We start from the raw sequence: 6,634 nt of genomic DNA, 5'->3' as shown, positions 1-6,634 counted from the left end.
GTCAGGGAATGTCAGGGAATTCTAATTATGATCTGGAAAGTCAGGGAATGTAAGGGAATTTTAGTGTAGGTCAGGGAAAAAAATTATGTTGAACACATTGCAAAAAATCATGTGTGGAACTCATAAAAACAATCTTTGAAATTTTATCAGTGCATGACGTCAATGTTTTTGGGAAGATCCCGGGTATCAGATCTACTCGCTGAGTTTATGGACGCCCTTGCCGGTATCTCTTCGAACAAGTTGCTGCAAGTGTCCATGGATGGGCCCAATGTGAATTGAAGCTAGAGATACAAAAAGGTGGCGAGAAGCTGATAGATCTGGGAAGCTGTGAGCTGTTTATTTTGCATAATGCATTCATTTATTAATTTATTGATTTATTTATTTTGTCGTCATTCAGATGTAGACCATATTTTACAAGTTACAAGTCATGTGTTAAAATTACGAATAGAATTAAGGTACTGCTTTAATCTGGTTTTTGTCATTATAAAATCAATAGCTTCACTATGTTTATTGTAAGCAGTCATACTTTGATTTAGTGGACCAAATTTGGCATAATTTGTGCGATAGTTATTTGTAGTAAATATATTTCGAGTTCGCAGTTGCCGAGAAGGTTTGTAAAAATTAAACTTTGATAACAGTTCTACTGAGTCAATTCGATGCGATACTATATCGTTCACAAACGAAACCATTGCAAATTCACGACGCGCTTTCAATGTTTGAATGTTGATGAGCATGCAGCGTGCTTCATAAGATGGAAGAGGAAATCTTGTCCAACCTAATTTACGAAGAGCAAATAGTTCCTCATGCGTGAATGAAAAAGGTGACCAAACTATGCTGCAATATTCAAGTATTGATCTTACATATGAAATGTACAGTAATTTTATTGTATACGGGTCATGAAAATTGTAACTGAATCGTTTGATAAAGCCAAGCATATTATTTGCTTTGTTGATAACTGTATTATAATGATCATTGAACGTTAGTTTTGAATCAATTATAACTCCTAAATCCCTAACTCGTTCACACTTTTCTACTGCTTGATTTCCTAATACAATTGTATTTTCTGGTTTGTTTCTTTTTCTACTAATAGCTGGTAGAGCGCTACTTCGTCGTAATCGCCCATTTCCGTTCTATCGATCAGAAAAGATCAATAATAGCAATGATTTCACCGTGCACAAATCAATAATAGATTTGTTCCGATGCGTTAGTTCATTAGCTACAACATAAATCCTGTTAGAGCGCATTGTATGAATATTTACGCTCATTGTTCTCAAAACAAAAGAAGCGTTCCTAGCGAATCCCCTTTTTCTACGTTTTTCCGTAGGACGAAGAAAATCTAATGGCGTTTCAATGCGTTAGGACGGAATTGAAACTCATAGAACGAATTTAGAATCAAGAAGCAGTATTAGATTTTGAACAATATCTCAACAATTTGTGACTCTTTATCAAACCCAACGGTACGTATGGAAAGGTGAATAAATTTGCAAGTCATCTTTGACAGAAATATTACATTTTTTGTTTAAACTCGTTCAGAAAAGAGAGGTAAAGCGCGGGTTGTGCTTAGTAGGACGGAAATTAGATCGAAAACCCTATTGATTTACATTTTTGAACGTTTAGTTGCAGGAGGCTTTTGTTACACCAAACATAGAATAAGTTTATTTCAATCTGGTACCTATGTCTGTATATCTTCTTTATTTCTTATTTCTAGAAAGAGCTTCATGTCATCCGCATAGATTAAAACTTTTATGTTTTTAAGAATAAAGGAGATGTCGTTTACAAATAAAATAAACAAAAGAAGGCCTAGATGCGAGCCTTGGGGGACTCCAGAAGTAACAGTGATAGGGTTTGATTTTTCACCTTTGAATCTAACTATTTGTTGGCGATTAGTTAAATATGACTCAAGCCATTTGAGAAGTCCAGGTTCAATTCCTATTTTTTGTAATTTGAAAAGAAGCATGGGTATATCAATACAATCAAATGCTTTGCTATAATCGGTATAGAGTGCTTCTACATGGTTTCCATTATCCATTGCAACCAAAGAATAGTTGACGAATTCAAGTAAATTTGTATTAGTTGATCGTCCTTTGAAGAAATCATGTTGCATGTTAGTGATTCTGTTTTTGACCTGATTGAATAGTTTTTCATTGACGATCGCTTCAAGGATAGTGTTCGCAGTATCAGTTGGGATGTTGTCCAATATTTGCGTGGTATCTACACTATCTTCAAAGATGTACCAGCAAGACGAGCGTTTATCACGATGTATTCTGGATCTACCATATTCCCGTTAAAGTTTTGCGGTCACCGATGGTTGGAAAATAGTGCTGCTGTTCAGAGGCAGGGCGAGTCACTTTTTAGTGACTTGGTTACTTTTTTCAAGTCAGTTGCAGTCTCTTTTTTAAGGCCAAGTCACTAAAGTCACTTTTTCTTGTAATAAGTAACTATTTTCAACTTTTTTAGCGTAAATTTATTTCAAGATTGATTATTCTTTACGTTGTGACGTTTAATCGTCTTTCTCTATGTATGGATGTCTATTCATTTTTCTGGATAAAATTACCTCAGTTTTCCAAGTAAGTATGTCCAAAGTCTAAAAATATTCAATGTCTTGAAGTTTCGTATTCCATGTACAAATTTAAGCTTCGAGAACATCAAGACAGATCAGAGAATGAAAGGGTCGTTCAAATAATTTCAAGGAAATATTAGAAACCTTAAAAAAGTTTCGAGAAGCTCAGTGAATTTCCGAAAACTTCAGCAAAGCTCCGAGAGAATTCCTGGAAATTTTATGAACATCCGGAAAACGTGATAATATTTTAAGGGTGTTATATCATGGAGATTTCAAGAACTTCAAAAACGTGAAAATTTAGCTTAGTTGGTTAGAAGACATAAACGAAGTTCCATTAATAAAAAAATAGAGAACTTTTAGCAAGCAGTGATATATTCTAGAAATTCCAGAGAACTAAATTTAGATATTTCTAGATAGTTTAATGATATTCAGCGAAGTTCCGAGTACTTCGAGGATGATCAGATAGCTTCAGAATAATCCTATTAACTTAAGCAAATTTGCAGCAACTTACAAGGAGTTCCGTGGAATTATAGGGTATTCCAAGAATTCTATGATTGATCCTAAAACGTCAGAAGCGTCAGGGAATTATGAATATCAGAAAATTTGCTGGATTATTAAACAAATTTAGAGAACTTCAGGTAAGCATAGACAGGTTCAGGGAAAAGCGAGTGTTAATAATGGTTATAATACTTAAGGAACATTGTCAAAACTTCAAGACAAATTAATTAATTTCAGTAAAGTTGCGGGTTCTTAAAAAATACTGATAAATTCAGGGTAGTCTAGAGAACTTTAAAGAAATTCAGTAATCGTTTAGGCACCAAGAAAGTCTAGACTATTGAAGAAGTTTTAAATTAATGTCGATAATTTAAGGGAAGTATTATGAACTTCAGAAAAATCTTGAGAACTTCAGTGAAAATCATAGAAATATATTAATTATTTCGTTCTAATTCCATGAAAATTTCGGGAGCACAAAAGTTCCATAAATTTAGAAAAATTTTGGAAACATTACAGAAAGACAATGGTCTTCAAAAACCAAAAAAAAAAATATTTTTTTTAAATTTATTTCTTACTGAAGATTAATCCACTGTGAATCTTAAAAGTTCAAAGTGTGAATAAAAATATCGAGAAAAAATAAATGGTTTTATATTAAAATTCATCATTTTCTTTAAATTTCCTTAGTAAGATTTTTAATTCTTTGAGACTTTCAGGTATTTTAGGGAAACAAAAAATTTCCTGAAGATTCCCGGTTTTCCAGATTTTTGAAATTAATAGATACCGTGACTAATACCGTGGGTTTGGTTATAAAGTTTCTATTGCATATGTCGCTTTAAAGGTTCATATCGTACATAAGTGTTAGGTCTTAGGTCACTTTTTAGTCACTATTTTTACAACTTTAAGTTACTATTTGGTCACTTATTTATTCAACATGGTCACTAAAATCACTATTTCTGACAGCAGTGATCGCTACCAGCCCTACAGAGGGCAAAATTACTCCGCAAATACGAAAATTTATTCAAGGCGTCCAGAAAGACAAAATCGAATCAACGTCAGCTTCCTACCAAGATGTTAAAAACGGTTTGAATGACTCGCTGCTGATGGCAAATAGTAAGTTCAGATTACAGATGTATAACATGTTATAGCACTATCTTGATGGTGGTTTCTGTGTTGCAATTATTTGACAACCGTTATAACATGTTATAACTCTGTAGTAGTCTGAACGTCGTGGTATTAAGCTAGCTTTCTTCAAATCAGTTTGTGTGGAAGTTAAGCCATTTCAATGCGAATTTCAGACGGACAACCCTATGGTGTCTTTTTTGTGCAACGCGATGTCTCAAATGGTTAGAGGCATTATGGAAAGGTTCATTAATATTGATTATCTGAACAATATTGCACAGGTAAATGCACATTTGATCAATTAGATCGCAAAAAGGAACAACTGGACGTTTTTTGGCACAGGTTATTGGTCGGCGTATTTAGAACTATTGTTGGTTGTGAAAATGATTTGCTGCTTATCGCATGACAACGCCAATGCAGAGAGAGGTTTTTCGGTAAATGCAGAATATCTTTGTGAAGACATGAGGACTTTCCTATCAAGGCCCAAGCGCAATGACAGCGGAACGGCAGTGGCAGCGGAAAAGCCCGATCTGAGTAAGCCTATTTGTCGGATTAAAAACTAGTTAGAATCAAATCGACTGCGGTTAGGCATCTTGATGTCATTTGTGACAATTGTCAAACTTTCCGTTTCCGTTCCGCTTCCGCCCACATTGCGTTTGGGCCTTCAGTCGTAGCGCAACGTCAGATCTATGATGGTGTTACTCATGCAGGCGGGTTGGAAAACTTACAAATTTTGAATAAACTTATTCAGCGAGTTCGAAAAATCTCATTCGCTTTCCATGTAGACAAGGATCCATTTGCCATGTCTGTGGAATTTTGCTATGTCTGTGGTTTTCATATGGAGTTCCAGAGAGTACGAAACTGACTAATGCATGAGCAGTGCATCCTCAGGTTCGGTTGCCAAAGCAAGAATAATCACTGCTATGCTATTTTACAATAATTTATATGTTAAGAGAAAGGATCGTCTACGGGTTGATTTTTATTTGGCTGTGAAATTATGAACACAAATTGAGAGCTTGGTGACATTGATTAAATATTCATATTTTTACTTAGTAATGAATAGTGAGCCTAGTTATGAGCAGTAGTTATTCATTATTATATTGTAATATGTATTTATAGCCCTAGGCATATTCACATCCTTCCTAGATAGTCGGTCATATGTTTTGTAAAAATTGTATTAGTATCAAGTTCTGTTGTACGTGCCATGAGTATGCTATTCTTGATATCTTCGAAAGCTTACCCTGCTGCTCATTTTAAACTAACCTTAATTTACACTACGGTGTAATAAAGCACATCACGTTGTAGCTTCTTAGGTTAAAATAACGAAGTTTTGATGACTGGAATATTTCTTAAAACCGACTGGAAAGTCAGGGAATTTTATTTTCGACTTTGAGTCGACACCCTGACATTGATAGTATTTCTTTCCTCATTTACCTCCAATGGAGGTTCATTTAACAGCAAGTGCCCATCTATTTGGGGTAAATGACGGCTTTGGCACCCTTTGACTGTTTTCGGCAGCCAAAATTTAAACGCTAATTTCGTTGAAGCATTTTTTTATTGATTTCAATACAGAATATTGTTGAAATCAGAAAAATACGTCTCTATGTGTGCGTTTAGTTTCCTAAATACACGAAAGTGGTTAAGTTTAGTTATCGGTGAGATTATAAAAATTACCGTGTGTACGCATGACAATATTTATTCCAAATAAAAACACAATATCTCGAGTTCGATTCCACCCCTGATGCGCATACTGATGACGATTGACGGCAATGCGAGCTGAAGAGCAGAGTGGGCAGACCTACAGATTTTTTCGAGTTAGCTTTCGATTAACAAACTAAAATATTTAACAATCACCAATTTTTCGCATTTCTTGAAAATAGTACTTCAGCTTGTAGAGTGATTCTACATTACCCAATTATTGAATTCAATTTGGGAATAACATATTAATTTTCACTTAAGCGCTCTATATATATGGTTTCCTCTCACTAACATTGTTAAATGCAACACAGAAAAAAAAGTTGTTGAATATTACATCCAAACTGCTGCAACCAGGTCAATCCATCGCTTGTGTAATATAACGTTGTACGATGTACATCGATTTTGCGAACAAAATTACATCCATTGATATAATATTGTATCTGCTTTTTGCTATTACATCATTATTTCATACATCAGCTTGAATTACATTGATCGATATTACATTTTTTTTTTGCTGTGAATATGGACCTGTAGTAATATAGGATTACTACATTGGCGCCTTAGAAAGCATCTATCTTAATATCAATGACTATTTTTAACATCAAGTATGAGTAGTAGTAATTTGGGCTTTTATGTTAACATAAATATAGCCTACCGATAAACATACAAATAAAAACGCCGGTAATGAAGGAAATAGTTTGGCCACCCTGCGCGAGCAGTCTATTTTCACGAAAATTTAATGTCTGATCAAACGTCGACGTC

Source organism: Ochlerotatus camptorhynchus, unplaced genomic scaffold, assembly GCF_037179485.1.
Source record: "Ochlerotatus camptorhynchus isolate MF236.1 unplaced genomic scaffold, CSIRO-AGI_Acam_v1.1 ptg000361l, whole genome shotgun sequence".
Taxonomy (NCBI): Eukaryota; Metazoa; Arthropoda; class Insecta; order Diptera; family Culicidae; genus Ochlerotatus; species Ochlerotatus camptorhynchus.
The sequence above is the reverse complement of the archived record's forward strand: the minus strand, read 5'-3'. Positions refer to the sequence as shown.